Source organism: Petromyzon marinus, unplaced genomic scaffold (assembly GCF_048934315.1).
Source record: "Petromyzon marinus isolate PM22_M1 ecotype Great Lakes invasive population unplaced genomic scaffold, UKy_Petmar_22M1.pri1.0 PM_Scaffold_72, whole genome shotgun sequence".
Taxonomy (NCBI): Eukaryota; Metazoa; Chordata; class Hyperoartia; order Petromyzontiformes; family Petromyzontidae; genus Petromyzon; species Petromyzon marinus.
Genome location: NW_027423680.1, coordinates 81,338 through 98,623, shown reverse-complemented (window position 1 = coordinate 98,623; position 17,286 = coordinate 81,338).

Sequence of the window (17,286 nt, the reverse complement as noted above, 5' to 3'; positions counted from 1 at the left end):
GGTGAATGAGCGAGTGGGTGGTGCTGCTGGCTACTGACAGCCCTTGCCCAAACATCCCGTCAGAGGCTACACCGGTGATCTTTGTCTCCCTGTGGGCTCGGAGGAAGGCGGATCTAAAATGGGGAAGGAAATTGCCACTCCGGGAGATAGAATGAAACTGGCCGAGGCCCTGAATACGCAGTAGAGCGGATGCAATGGGTTCGATCCCTGGACCCTGTTGTGTCTGCGTCTCTCTCTGTCACAAGGGAGATGTTGACTACCTCGCCTGGTCTACAGGAGGTCGTGGGTTCGATCCCTGGACCCTGTTGTGTCTGCGTCTCTCACAAGGGAGATGTTGACTACCTCGCCTGGTATACAGGAGGTCGTGGGTTCGATCCCTGGACCCTGTTGTGTCTGCGTCTCTCTCTGGTCACAAGGGAGATGTTGATTACCTCGCCTGGTGTACAGGAGGTCGTGGGTTCGATCCCTGGACCCTGTTGTGTCTGCATCTCTCACAAGGGAGATGTTGACTACCTCGCCTGGTCTACAGGAGGTCGTGGGTTCGATCCCTGGACCCTGTTGTGTCTGCATCTCTCTCACAAGGGAGATGTTGACTACCTCGGCTGGTCTACAGGAGGTCGTGGGTTCGATCCCTGGACCCTGTTGTGTCTGCGTCTCTCTCACAAGGGAGATGTTGACTACCTCGCCTGGTCTACAGGAGGTCGTGGGTTCGATCCCTGGACCCTGTTGTATCTGCATCTCTCTATCTCTCAAGGGAGATGTTGACTACCTCGCCTGGTCTACAGGAGGTCGTGGGTTCGATCCCTGGACCCTGTTGTGACTGCGTCTCTCTCTCTCAAGGGAGATGTTGACTACCTCGCCTGGTCTACAGGAGGTCGTGGGTTCGATCCCTGGACCCTGTTGTATCTGCATCTCTCTATCTCTCAAGGGAGATGTTGACTACCTCGCCTGGTCTACAGGAGGTCGTGGGTTCGATCCCTGGACCCTGTTGTGACTGCGTCTCTCTCTCTCAAGGGAGATGTTGACTACCTCGCCTGGTCTACAGGAGGTCGTGGGTTCGATCCCTGGACCCTGTTGTGTCTCCATCTCTCTATCTCACAGGGGAGATGTTGACTACCTCGCCTGGTGTACAGGAGGTCGTGGGTTCGATCCCTGGACCCTGTTGTCTATGTTGGAGTCTGAGTCTCTCTCCCCGTGTTGGTCGCTGCGTGGATTCTGTCTCCGCGTTCCACCCCTCCACGTCTCTGAATCAACATCGCCCATGCCTTCAGAGGCACTTAGCTGTTGCTAGACATTTACACTTGATGATGATGACGATGACGTCAGCCCACGTGGCTGAGCTGCTATGCTGTGTTGTGATGTCCAGGCTGTACCGCTCGTCTGATGGAGCAGCTACACAGCAGCAGTAGCTCAGTGGGGTTCCTTACACAGCTGGTGACATGAATAGAGTTTAGTTTTAGTGTGTCTGTGTGTCTGTGTGTCTCTGTGTGTCTCTGTGTGTCTCTGTGTGTCTCTGTGTGTCTCTGTGTGTCTCTGTGTGTCTCTGTGTGTCTCTGTGTGTCTCTGTGTGTCTCTGTGTGTCTCTGTGCGTCTCTGTGTGTCTCTGTGTGTCTCTGTGTGTCTCTGTGTTGAGAGAATGATGCTGTTGCTATGAATGTCCACGTGATGTGATATCAGCCCACGTGGCTGAGCTGCTATGCTGTGTTGTGATGTCCAGGCTGTACCGCTCGTCTGATGGAGCAGCTACACAGCAGCACTAGCTCAGTGGGGTTCCTTACACAGCTGGTGACAATAACAGAGTTTAGTTTTAGTGTGGGTCTCTGTGTGAGTATGTGTGTGTGTGTCTCTGAGTATGTGTCTGTGTCTCTGCGTGTGTGTCTGTGTCTCTGCGTGTGTGTGTGTGTCTCTGCGTGTGTGTGTGTGTCTCTGCGTGTGTGTGTCTGTGTCTCTGCGTGTGTGTGTCTGTGTCTCTGCGTGTGTGTGTCTGTGTCTCTGCGTGTGTGTCTGTGTCTCTGCGTGTGTGTCTGTGTCTCTGCGTGTGTGTCTGTGTCTCTGCGTGTGTGTCTGTGTCTCTGCGTGTGTGTCTGTGTCTCTGCGTGTGTGTGTGTCTGTGTCTCTGCGTGTGTGTGTGTCTGTGTCTCTGCGTGTGTGTGTGTCTGTGTCTCTGCGTGTGTGTGTGTCTGTGTCTCTGCGTGTGTCTCTGCGTGTGTCTCTGCGTGTGTCTCTCCCTGTGTGTCTCTCCCTGTGTGTCTCTCCCTGTGTGTCTCTCCCTGTGTGTCTCTCCCTGTGTGTCTCTCCCTGTGTGTCTCTCCCTGTGTGTCTCTCCCTGTGTGTCTCTCCCTGTGTGTCTCTCCCTGTGTGTCTCTCCCTGTGTGTCTCTCCCTGTGTGTCTCTCCCTGTGTGTCTCTCCCTGTGTGTCTCTCCCTGTGTGTCTCTCCCTGTGTGTCTCTCCCTGTGTGTCTCTCCCTGTGTGTCTCTCCCTGTGTGTCTCTCCCTGTGTGTCTCTCCCTGTGTGTCTCTCCCTGTGTGTCTCTCCCTGTGTGTCTCTCCCTGTGTGTCTCTCCCTGTGTGTCTCTCCCTGTGTGTCTCTCCCTGTGTGTCTCTCCCTGTGTGTCTCTCCCTGTGTGTCTCTCCCTGTGTGTCTCTCCCTGTGTTTGTCTCTCCCTGTGTTTGTCTCTCCCTGTGTTTGTCTCTCCCTGTGTTTGTCTCTCCCTGTGTTTGTCTCTCCCTGTGTTTGTCTCTCTCTGTGTTTGTCTCTCTCTGTGTTTGTCTCTCTCTGTGTTTGTCTCTCTCTGTGTGTGTCTCTCTCTGTGTGTGTCTCTCTCTCTGTGTCTCTCTCTCTGTGTCTCTCTCTCTGTGTCTCTCTCTCTGTGTCTCTCTCTCTGTGTCTCTCTCTCTGTGTCTCTCTCTCTGTGTCTCTCTCTCTGTGTCTCTCTCTCTGTGTCTCTCTCTCTGTGTCTCTCTCTCTGTGTCTCTCTCTCTGTGTCTCTCTCTCTGTGTCTCTCTCTCTGTGTCTCTCTCTCTGTGTCTCTCTCTCTGTGTCTCTCTCTCTGTGTCTCTCTCTCTGTGTCTCTCTCTCTGTGTCTATGTGTGTGTGTGTGTCTATGTGGGTGGGGAGCGATAGTGTAGCGGTTAGCGCTACGCTGCACTATGAACCTGGCGACCCGGGTTCGATTCCCGCTCACGGCCAACACCAGTGACGATTATCTGAACCGGTCCCGGGCCTCCCCTAGGTCGACTCAGCCTCAAATGAGTACCTGGTGCGGTGTGTAAACATTGCCACTAGGGAGACAAAGGCGGTCGGACGTGGTGCTGGCCACCCACCCCCTCGTGCACCGTTCCGGCCTTCATAGGTGCTCGCTGACAGCACTTGCCCCTACAGTCTGTTAAGGCCTTATGGGGGATCTTTGTTTTTGTGTCTATGTGTGTGTGTCTATGTGTGTGTGTGTGTCTATGTGTGTGTGTGTGTCTATGTGTGTGTGTGTGTGTGTCTATGTGTGTGTGTGTGTGTGTCTATGTGTGTGTGTGTGTGTGTCTATGTGTGTGTGTCTCTCCGTGTGTGTGTGTCTCTCTGTGTGTGTGTGTGTCTCTCTGTGTGTGTGTGTGTCTCTCTCTCTGTGTGTGTGTGTCTCTCTCTCTGTGTGTGTGTCTCTCTCTCTCTGTGTGTGTGTCTCTGTGTGTGTGTGTGTGTCTCTGTCTCTGCGTGTGTGTGTGTGTGTCTCTGTCTCTGCGTGTGTGTGTGTGTGTGTCTCTGTCTCTGCGTGTGTGTGTGTGTGTGTCTCTGTCTCTGCGTGTGTGTGTGTGTGTGTCTCTGTCTCTGCGTGTGTGTGTGTCTCTGTCTCTGTCTCTGCGTGTGTGTGTGTGTGTGTCTCTGTCTCTGCGTGTGTGTGTGTCTCTGTCTCTGTCTCTGCGTGTGTGTGTGTGTCTCTGTCTCTGTTTCTGCGTGTGTGTGTGTCTCTGTCTCTGCGTGTGTGTGTGTGTCTCTGTCTCTGCGTGTGTGTGTGTGTCTCTGTTTCTGCGTGTGTCTCTGTCTCTGCGTGTGTGTGTGTGTCTCTGTTTCTGCGTGTGTGTGTGTCTCTGCGTGTGCGTGTGTGTCTCTGTTTCTGCGTGTGTGTCTCTCTCTCTGCGTGTCTCTCTCTCTGCGTGTCTCTCTCTCTGCGTGTCTCTCTCTCTGCGTGTCTCTCTCTCTGCGTGTCTCTCTCTCTGCGTGTCTCTCTCTCTGCGTGTCTCTCTCTCTGCGTGTCTCTCTCTCTGCGTGTCTCTCTCTCTGCGTGTCTCTCTCTCTGCGTGTCTCTCTCTCTGCGTGTCTCTCTCTCTGCGTGTCTCTCTCTCTGCGTGTCTCTCTCTCTGCGTGTCTCTCTCTCTGCGTGTCTCTCTCTCTCTGCGTGTCTCTCTCTCTGCGTGTCTCTCTCTGCGTGTCTCTCTCTCTCTGCGTGTCTCTCTCTCTCTGCGTGTCTCTCTCTCTCTGTGTGTGCGTCTCTCTGTGTGTGCGTCTCTCTGTGTGTGCGTCTCTGTGTGTGCGTCTCTCTCTGTGTGCGTCTCTCTCTGTGTGCATCTCTCTCTGTGTGCGTCTCTCACTGTGTGCGTGTCTCTGCGTGTGTGTGTGTCTCTGCGTGTGTGTGTGTCTCTGCGTGTGTGTGTGTCTCTGCGTGTGTGTGTGTCTCTGCGTGTGTGTGTGTCTCTGCGTGTGTGTGTGTCTCTGCGTGTGTGTGTGTCTCTGCGTGTGTGTGTGTCTCTGCGTGTGTGTGTGTCTCTGCGTGTGTGTGTGTGTGTCTCTGCGTGTGTGTGTGTGTGTCTCTGCGTGTGTGTGTGTGTGTCTCTGCGTGTGTGTGTGTCTCTGCGTGTGTGTGTATGTGTCTCTGCGTGTGTGTGTATGTGTCTCTGCGTGTGTGTGTGTGTGTGTCTCCCCGTGTGTGTGTGTGTGTCTCCCCGTGTGTGTGTGTGTCTCTGCGTGTCTCTCTCTGCGTGTGTGTCTCTGTGTGTGTCTCTGCGTGTGTGTGTGCGTGTGTCTCTGCGTGTGTGTCTCTGCGCGTGTGTGTGTCTCTGCGTGTGCGTGTGTGTGTGTGTCTCTGCGTGTGTGTGTGTCTCTCCCCGTGTGTGTGTGTGTCTGTCTCTCCCCCTGTGTGTGTCTCTCTCTGTGTGCGTATCTCTGCTTCACACGTGGTGATGATGATGATGATGACATCAGCCCAACGTGGCCGTGCTGCTGCTGTTGCGATGTCTGCAGGTTGTTACCGCTCGTCCGGGTAAAGATCCACGAGACAGCAGCAGCGGTGGTCGCTCATTCTCTCTCTCTGTGTGGGGGTCCCCTTACACAGGGTGGAGAAGTGAAAATCGTTGAGATCACAGGCGGTCACAGGCGGTCAATCCACGCGGTTTCCAGCCGCATCCTTCAAGGAACATTGAGAGAATTCTCGGCTGCAAACGGCGCTGTAGGAGGGGCGATGACAATCGGATGGGTTACAGGGCAGCCAATGCGGTCTGGATTGGGTCTGTAGGGGACTGATAAGGGGGGGTGACAGGTGAGATAATAGACACACACAGACACTACTAGATTATACTACTAGACACTACTAGATTATACTACTACATTATACTACTAGACACTACTAGATACTATATACACATTATACTACTATATACTACTAGACACACTACTACATTATACTACTAGACACTACTAGATTATACTACTAGACACTACTAGATTATACTACTAGACACTACTACATTATACTACTAGACACACTACTACATTATACTACTAGACACACTACTACATTATACTACTAGACACTACTAGATATTACACTACTACATTATACTACTAGACACTACTAGATTATACCACTAGACACTACTAGATTATACTACTAGACACTACTAGATTATACTACTAGACACACTACTACATTATACTACTAGACACACTACATTATACTACTAGACACACTACATTATACTAGTAGACACTACTAGATTATACTACTAGACACTACTAGATTATACTACTAGACACTACTAGATACTACTAGACACTACTACATTATACTACTAGACACTACTAGATTATACTACTAGACACCACTAGATTATACTACTAGATACACTACTACATTATACTACTAGATACTACTAGATACACTACTAGATTATACTACTAGACACTACTAGATTATACTACTAGACACTACTAGATTAAACTACTAGACACTACTAGATTAAACTACTAGACACTACTAGATTATACTACTAGATACACTACTACATTATACTACTAGACACACTACTACATTATACTACTAGACACACTACATTATACTTCTAGACACTACTAGATTATACTACTAGACACTCTACTAGATTATACTACTAGACACTACTAGATTATACTACTAGACACTACTAGATACACTACTAGATTATACTACTAGATACACTACTAGATTATACTACTAGATACTATATACACATTATACTATATACTACACTACTACACACTACACTACTACATTATACTACTAGACACTACTACATTATACTACTAGACACTACACTACTACATTATACTACTAGACACTACACTACTACATTATACTACTAGACACTACACTACTACATTATACTACTAGACACTACTAGATATTACACTACTAGATTATACTACTAGACACTACTAGATTATACTACTAGACACTACTAGATTATACTACTAGACACTACTACATTATACTACAAGACACTACTACATTATACTACAAGACACTACTACATTATACTACAAGACACTACTACTAGACACTACTAGATTATACTACTAGACACTACTAGATTATACTACTAGACACTACTAGATTATACTACTAGACACTACTAGATTATACTACTAGACACTACTAGATTATACTACTAGACACTACTAGATTATACTACTAGACACTACTAGATTATACTACTAGACACTACTAGATTATACTACTAGACACTACTAGATTATACTACTAGACACTACTAGATTATACTACTAGACACTACTAGATTATACTACTAGACACTACTAGATTAAACTACTAGACACTACTAGATTATACTACTAGACACTACTAGATTATACTACTAGACACTACTACATTATACTACTAGACACTACATTATACTACTAGACACTACTACATTATACTACTAGACACTACTACATTATACTACTAGACACTACTACATTATACTACTAGACACTACTAGATTATACTACTAGACACTACTAGATACTATATACTGCACTATACACTACTAGATACTATATACACATTATACTACTATATACTACACTACTACATTATACTACTAGATACTACACTACTACATTATACTACTAGACACTACACTACTACATTATACTACTAGACACTACACTACTACACTATACTACTAGATACTACACTACTACACTATACTACTAGATACTACACTATACTACTAGATACTACACTATACTACTAGATACTACACTACTACACTATACTACTAGATACTACACTATACTACTAGATACTACACTACCACATTATACTACTAGATACTACACCACTACATTATACTACTAGACACTACACTACTACATTATACTACTAGATACTACACTACATTATACTACTAGATACGACACTACTACATTATACTACTAGATACTACACTACTACTAGATACTACACTACTACATTATACTACTAGATACTACACTACTACATTATACTACTAGATACTACACTACTACATTATACTACTAGACACTACACTATACACTACTATATATTACACTATATATTACACTATATATTACACTATATACTACAATATATTAGACTATACACTACGAAACACTACATTAATAGTAGTGTAGTGTTTCGTGCAATATATAGTAGTGCAATACACTACACTATACACTACTTTACTATACACCACAGGGTTGTTCAGGGTCTGTAGTGGTCTGTGGTAAGCCAAGGCCAGAAACTTCCCCTTAAGGAGACACGGCAGAGAAAATGTTCACGATGCATTCAAAAAATTATTCGTAGATTTTTGGTTCTCTGTCAGACGTCCAAATACGTTTAAATATCTTTCGGTGCGGATTTCGCGAAGTTCACCACGAGAAGAGCCCCTCCACCATCGCCATATCCCACCGCTCAAACAAAGCTCCACTGTGAATATTTCTATGAAGGGTGCAAAGGCGAATTTTTTTTATAAAAAAATAAAAAAATGGCACAAATATTTTATTATTTTATAACCCCCAACGGGTTCATTGAGGTGTGGTTTCCCTCAGAAATTATGATGTTAGTTTCGTAAGTCTTAAAAAAAAATGTCACGGATTTTAACACGCACAAATGTTTAAACGGCTCAACGTGAACTTGAACGGGCCTGCCGAATCGTAACGTTACGTTACGTTAAAAAAAACGTACAAATATTTTCATCGAGTTGTGGTTTCCCTCAGAAATGATGTTAGTTTCGTAAATGTAATTATTTAATAGCTTAACTTTTAGTTACCGGAGCTTCTGACTCGTAAACATTTTTTTAAAAAAACCTCACAAATGTTAAATTATTTAACAACAACGCGTTCATTGAGGTGTGGTTTCCCTCAGAAATTATGTTAGTTTCGTAATATTTCAATTTAACAGATTAACGTTTACTTAACGTACCTATACAATTACGTGTAACAGCGAAATCGTAGCCTTACATTAAAAAAATCGCACAAATGTTAACATTATTTTATAACCAAAGTGTTCATTGCAGTGTGATTTCCCTCAGAAATTATGTTACGTTTCGTAATTTTTCAACAAATTTAACGGCTTAACGTTCTACCGAATCGTAGATTTACATTTTTAAAAAAATCTCACGAACGTTTGAATTATTTTTTTTATCACCAAAGTATTCGTTTTGGTGGTGAAGATTCTCTTGTAAACGATGTCAGTTTCGTCATTATTTTATTTATTTTAACAAAAAAACGCTCCTAGAATCTTAACATTTACTCCGCTTAAAAACGTTGAAAAAAAAGTGTCAAAATTTTTAAGAATTCTTATCACGAACCTGCTCATTGCCGTGTGGTTTCCCTCGGTTATTATCGTAATGTGTCGATTTAATTAATGTACCTATGTAGATAGACCTACACCTGCTTTAACCCGAAACTTAAAATTGTACGGATTTTAAATGATTTTATAATCAAGATAGACATAGACCCATAGACCCACAGAGATACATAGATATAGACTCATAGACCCACAGAGATACATAGATATAGACTCATAGACCCACAGAGAGACATAGACATAGACTCATAGACCCACAGAGAGACATAGACATAGACTCATAGACCCACAGAGAGACAGACCCATAGACTCATAGACCCACAGAGAGACAGACCCATAGACTCATAGACCCACAGAGAGACAGACATAGACCCATAGAGATACATAGACATAGACCCACAGAGATACATAGACATAGACCCACAGAGATACATAGACATAGACCAATAGACCCATAGAGATACATAGACATAGACCCATAGACCCACAGAGATACATAGACATAGACCCATAGACCCACAGAGATACATAGACATAGACCCACAGAGATACATAGACCCATAGACCCAGAGAGATACATAGACATAGACCCATAGACCCACAGATACATAGACCCATAGACCCACAGAGATGCATAGACATAGACCCATAGACCCACAGAGATACATAGACTCATAGACCTACAGAGATACATAGACATAGACTCATAGACCCACAGATACATAGACATAGACCCATAGACCCATAGAGATACATAGACATAGACCCACAGATACATAGACATAGACCCATAGACCCATAGACCCACAGAGATACATAGACATAGACCCATAGACCCACAGAGATACATAGACATAGACCCATAGACCCACAGATACATAGACCCACAGAGATACATAGACATAGACCCATAGACCCACAGAGATACATAGACCCATAGACTCATAGACCCACAGAGATACATAGACATAGACTCATAGACCCACAGAGAGACAGACCCATAGACTCATAGACCCACAGAGATACATAGACCCACAGAGATACATAGACATAGACCCACAGAGATACATAGACATAGACCCATAGACCCACAGAGATACATAGACATAGACTCATAGACCCACAGATACATAGACCCATAGACCCACAGATACATAGACACATAGACTCATAGAGATACATAGACATAGACCCATAGGCCCACAGAGATACATAGACATAGACCCATAGACCCACAGATACATAGACAGACCCATAGACCCACAGAGATACAGACATAGACTCATAGACCCACAGAGATACATAGACCCATAGACCCATAGACGCACAGAGATACATAGACATAGACCCATAGACCCACAGATACATAGACAGACCCATAGACCCACAGAGATACATAGACACAGGCCCACAGAGATACATAGATATAGAACCATAGACCCACAGATACATAGACCCATAGACCCATAGACCCATAGACCAACAGAGAGACAGACAGACCCATAGAGATACATAGACATAGACCCACAGAGATACATAGACCCATAGACCCAGAGAGATACATAGACATAGACCCATAGACCCACAGATACATAGACCCATAGACCCACAGATACATAGACCCATAGACCCACAGATACATAGACACATAGACAGACTCAGAGATACATAGACATAGAGACCCATAGGCCCACAGAGATACATAGACATAGACCCATAGACCCACAGAGATACATAGACATAGACCCATAGAGATACATAGACATAGACCCACAGAGATACATAGACATAGACCCACAGAGATACATAGACATAGACCCATAGACCCACATAGACTCATAGACCCACAGAGATACATAGACCCATAGAAAAGCCGTCTCTGGTGTGGACCAATCAAATTCAAGGACAGTGCCAATATCATTATCAGAGTTGTCTCTTTTTTGTTTGCATTTTGACTGCCTGTGTTGTGGTTATTGCAGACACGATGCCTTCTTGAATAAAGGCGTCAGTTTTTTTTTTTGGTGTGCCGGTTAAAAAGGGTAACAACCTATTTTCTATATCTTGTTTACTGGCAAAGGAGGTCCCGTAAAATAATTGGCACGGCAACACCTCGATACACGGCAGCTTTGGAGCCACGCCGAATTTGGTGCACGGCGTGTTTTGACGAGAAAAATATATATACACACACGCGTCTTGGGGATATGACGGCTTGGGTTCGGGATGCGACGATGATGATATTTAAATTTTGATTTAAAGCTTTCGTGACTGCAGTAATTCATATTCTTAGTTTTTCTCCGGTAAAGTCACGTTGAAGAGAAACAACAAAATAATAAAAAATATATATATAAAACAATAACAAAAAAATTCTCACGACCTTTCGACCATAACTCAAACGGTCATCTTCAGGTGTGTTGGTTTGCACTAAAAAAATTTCGTCTCCCCCCCTCCTCTTTTCAGAGTATAGATGGACTAGTCCTAAATAAACTGCCAAATCGTTGCGCGTGGCGCCAACGGTTTTTTATAAATAAATAAATGCGCCGTTTAAAAAAATTAATTTATGCAAACCGACACACCTGAAGATGACCGTTTGAGTTATGGTCGAAACGTCGTGAGGAATTTTTTTAGTTATTGTTTTATATATATATAGATATATTTTATTATTTTGTTGTTTCCCTTAAACGTGGTGACTTTACCGAAAAAAAACTAAGAATATTAATTACTGCAGTCACGAAAGCTTTAAATCAAAAGATGATGATGATGATGATGATTCGCTCGCTAGAACTTGTATGGGTCGCGTACAGTCACCCGCGTACACAACAACACCGCTGCTACGGCCCTAGCAAGCCGTACCAGTCTTGTGCGGAATGACCAGACAAATGCCACACCAAGAGAAATTCTTAGAAGAAGAAGGCAAAAACAAAAACAACTTCCAATGGACAGGTTTTTTGTTGTTGTTGTTGTAAAAACTCAAAGCTGGTGTGAGCCCTAAAAACCCAGGTCAAAGTCAAGAGAGTAGAGGGGGGGGGAAAGAAATTTAAAAAAAGCCGAAACGAGAGACGGAAAAACACGAGAATTTCGGCTTCCGGAAGCTTCGGCTGAAGGAGACTTTCCTTAAAAAATAAAAAAACCACGTCCCTGCAGGGTGGGCTGGTAGGACAAGTCTCTGCGCTGTCTATTAGCTGATTTTACACCCCAACAGCACGAGATTTCACATCCGTTAAAGTATTGAAAGGGGACGGACGGACAGACACAATTAATCTATCGCAGGCTGGTACACTCAGTTTACAAATTCGTTCCTACCAGTAACAGCGCACTATCAGAGTATTGAGGTGCTCGGGGTGAGAATTTACATTATGAGACCTCCTTTGCCAGTAATAGAAATAGGTTTTACCCTTTTAACTGGCACAGAAAACTGACACCTTTATTCAAGAAGGCATCGTGTCTGCAATAACCACAACACAACCAGTCAAAATGCAAACAAAAAGAGACAACTCTGATAATGATATTGGCACTGTCCTTGAATTTGATTGGTCCACACCAGAGACGGCTTTTCTTAGAGCCCTTTAGTCTCTCCACTGGTGTTGGACCAGAAGACGCCAAAAGGCGTACAACTCAAAAACAGCGCACTATCAGAGTAGTGAGGGGCTCTGGGTGAGCACTTACATTATGAGACCTCCTTTGCCAGTAAACAAGATATAGTAATAGGTTTTTACCCTTTTAACCGGCACAAAAACTGACACCTTTATTCAAGGCATCGTGTCTGCAATAACCACAACACAAGCAGTCAAAATGCAAACAAAAAAGAGACATCTCTGATAATAATATTATGCAATGTCCTTGAATTTGATTGGTCCACACCAGAGACGGCTTTTCTTAGAGCCCTTTAATCTCACACTGGTGTTGGACCAGAAGACGCCAAAAGGCGTCAAACTCAAAAACAGCGCACTATCAGAGTATTTACATTATGAGACCTCCTTTGCCAGTAAACAAGATATAGTAATAGGTTTTTACCCTTTTTAACCGGCACAAAAACTGACACCTTTATTCAAGGCATCGTGTCTGCAATAACCACAACACAAGCAGTCAAAATGCAATCAAAAAGAGACAACTCTGATAATAATATTATTATGCACTGTCCTTGAATTTGATTGGTCCACACCAGAGACGGCTTTTCTTAGAGCCCCTTTAGTCTCTCCACTGGTGTTGGACCAGAAGATGCCAAAAGGCGTACAAACTCAACACGTCCCTGCAGGGTGGGCTGGTAGGACAAGTCTCTGCGCTGTCTATTGGCTGATTTTACACCCCAACAGCACGAGATTTCACATCCGTTAAAGTATTGAAAGGGGACGGACGGACGGACACAATTAATCTATCGCAGGCTGGTACACTCAGTTTACAACTTCACTCCTACCAGTAACAGCGCACTATCAGAGTATTGAGGTGCTCGGGGTGAGCATTTACATTATGAGACCTCCTTTGACAGTAACAAGATATATATAATAGGTTGATCCATAATGTAAATGCTCACCCCGAGCCCTCAATACTCTGATAGTGCGCTGTTTTTGAGTTGTACGCCTTTTGGCGTCTTCTGGTCCAACACCAGCGGAGACTAAAGGGCTCTAAGAAAAGCCGTCTCTGGTGTGGACCAATCAAATTCAAGGACAGTGCCAATAATATTATTATCAGAGTTGTCTTTTTTTGATTGCATTTTGACTGCTTGTGTTGTGGTTATTGCAGACATGATGCCTTGAACAAAGGTGTCAGTTTTTTTGTGCCAGTTAAAAGGGTAAAACCTATTCCTATGTGCGTATTATTATTATTCAATGTGGTTTCAGGAAAGGGCGGTCCTGCACAGATGCCATATTTTTCTGTCCGTCTGCTACAGCAGAGGTGTAGGGAATTCCAACAAGACCTACATCTCTGCTTTATTGACCTGGTCAAGGCCTATGATACCATCAGTAGGCCTGGGCTCTGGGTCGTTCTTCGTGCTTTTGGAGTACCTGACCCTCTGCTCACGATCATTAAGGACCTTCATGATGGTGAGCGGGCCCGGGTAAAACTACGTGGCCGGGAGTCAGAGCCATTCCCTGTACACCTTGGGGTGCGACAGGGATGTCCTCTGGCTCCCACATTATTTAACATCTATTTTGACCACGTAGTTCGTGAAGCCTTCAATAGCTGTACCGGGGGAATCTCCATATGGTACAGATATAATGGGAGGCTAATCGATGCCCGGGTGCGGTCAAGGGATGGCTCCCTATTGCTCAACCACGTTATGTATGCTGATGACTTGGTAATAGCTGCTCAGTCAGAGGAGGAGTTGAAGACGCTGCTGCTGAGACTGGAGCGTGCCACTAAGAGGTGGGGCCTTACCATCAGCCCCACCAAAACTAAGCACCTGCCTGGGTATTTTGTACCATCGGACACTCCACCCCCACAACTCCCAATCGGTGATGGGGCAGTTGTGGAGAGAGTGGAGAGTTTCCCATACCTGGGCAGTGTGCTTATGACTGGCTCCAGTTTAACAGCAGAGGTCTCACTCCGAATCAGTCGAGCGGCAATATCTTTTCATCGGTTGCGTAACGCTGTGTGGAAGCTACCTGGTCTGTCGCTCCGCACTAAACTTCAGGTCTTCTCGGCCACGGTCATTCCCTCCCTTCTCTACGCTTGCGAAACGTGGACCCCCCTAATGGAACATCTTCGCCGGTTAGAAACATTTAGGCTGGCCTGCCTACGATCCATCCTGGGTTTAACCAGACTGGATTGTGTGAGGAGCTCACAAATCCTTGAAAGATCTGGGCAGGGTCCCATCGGTGAGCTCCTCCGGCAGGCAAGGCTGCGATGGCTGGGTCATGTAGCCCGCATGCCCAGCCACCGCATGCCGAAACAGCTTTTGTTTGGCCGGATTGAGGGGGCTAAGCGGGCGCGGCACGGGCTAGAGAAGAGATGGAGTGATGTGGTACAGGAGGACGTGGAGCTGAGTGGACTTGCCGATGACTGGTACCAGCGGTGTCAAGATCGGCCTCTGTGGAGGAGGCTCGTGAAGGATGCTACTGGGCAGTTGGAGGCAGTCGCCCTCCAACAACAACGGAGGGCGGAGGAGCGACGCTCACAACAGCGAGCGGAGCGCCGGGTGGCTAAAGCACAGCAGGTTGGCACAGTAGGGGGCACAGGTGGTGCATCAGCCAGTCATCTCAGTCAGTCGACCCGTGGCACCTGGGTCTGCCCCGTGACCTCCTGCCAGCGGGCGTTCGACACTTCACGTGGCCTCAGGGTGCACATAGCCTGGCACAAGCGTCGTGGTGACGTCACCGCCACTTAGTGGCGAATGGCGGTTGTTGTTGTTGTTGTGTGTGTCTCTGTGTGTGTGTGTCTGTCTCTGTGTGTGGAAGCGTAACACATTGTAGTGTAGTGGTTAGCGCGCTGTGTGTGTGTGTCTGTGTGTGTGTGTCTGTGTGTGTGTGTGTCTGTGTGTGTGTGTGTCTGTGTGTGTGTGTGTCTGTGTGTGTGTGTGTCTGTGTGTGTGTGTGTCTGTGTGTGTCTGTGTCTGTGTGTGTCTGTGTGTGTGTGTGTCTGTGTCTGTGTGTCTGTGTCTGTGTGTCTGTGTGTGTGTGTCTGTGTGTGTGTGTCTGTGTGTGTGTGTCTGTGTGTGTGTGTCTGTGTGTATACATCTGTGTGTATACGTCTGTGTGTGTCTCTGTGTGTGTCTCTGTGTGTGTCTCTCTGTGTGTGTCTCTCTGTGTGTGTCTCTCTGTGTGTGTCTCTCTGTGTGTGTCTCTGTGTGTGTCTCTGTGTGTGTCTCTGTGTGTGTCTCTGTGTGTGTCTCTGTGTGTGTCTCTATCTGTGTGTGTCTCTATCTGTGTGTGTCTCTATATCTGTGTGTGTATATATCTGTGTGTGTGTCTCTATATCTGTGTGTCTCTATATCTGTGTGTGTATATATCTGTGTGTGTCTCTCTGTGTGTGTCTCTCTGTGTGTGTCTCTCTGTGTGTGTCTCTCTGTGTGTGTCTCTCTGTGTGTGTCTCTCTGTGTGTGTCTCTCTGTGTGTGTCTCTCTGTGTGTGTCTCTCTGTGTGTGTCTCTCTGTGTGTGTCTCTCTGTGTGTGTCTCTCTGTGTGTGTCTCTCTGTGTGTGTCTCTCTGTGTGTGTCTCTCTGTGTGTGTCTCTCTGTGTGTGTCTCTCTGTGTGTGTCTCTCTGTGTGTGTCTCTCTGTGTGTGTCTCTCTGTGTGTGTCTCTCTGTGTGTGTCTCTCTGTGTGTGTCTCTCTGTGTGTGTCTCTCTGTGTGTGTCTCTCTGTGTGTGTCTCTCTGTGTGTGTCTCTCTGTGTGTGTCTCTCTGTGTGTGTCTCTCTGTGTGTGTCTCTCTGTGTGTGTCTCTCTGTGTGTGTCTCTCTGTGTGTGTCTCTCTGTGTGTGTCTCTCTGTGTGTGTCTCTCTGTGTGTGTCTGTGTGTGTGTCTGTGTGTGTGTCTGTGTGTGTGTCTGTGTGTGTGTCTGTATCTGTGTGTGTGTATATCTGTGTGTGTCTGTGTGTGTCTCTCTGTGTGTCTCTGTGTGTGTGTATATCTGCGTGTAAGCGTAACGCATTGTAGTGTAGTGGTGTTAGCGCTACGCCGCGCTATGAACCCGGCGACCCGGGTTCGATTCCCGCTCACGGCCACCACCGGTGACGAAAAATTTTAACCCCACCTGGGACTCCCCTAGGTCGACTCGGCCTCAAACGAGTAACTACTGTGCTGTGTGTAAACATCGCCACCGGGGAGACAAAGGCGGCCGGGCGTGGTGAATCCAAGTCCCGGGCAAAGCCGGGGTTTGTACAGCTAGTGTATAATATGCCATACAGCGAGGGGGGAAAAAAAGTATTTGATCCCCAGCTGATTTTGTACGTTTTCCCACTGACAAAGAAATGATCAGTCTATAATTTTAATGGTAGGTTTATTTGAACAGTGAGAGACAGAATAACAACAACAAAAATCCAGAAAAACGCGTGTCAAAAATGTTATAAATTGATTTGCATTTTAATGAGGGAAATAAGTATTTGACCCCCTCTCAATAAGAGAGATTTCTGGCTCCCAGGTGTCCTTTTATACAGGTAACGAGCTGAGATTAGGAGCACACTCTTAAAGGGAGTGCTCTTAATCTCAGCTTGTTACCTGTATAAAAGACACCTGTCCACAGAAGCAATCGATCAAATCAGATTCCCAAACTCTCC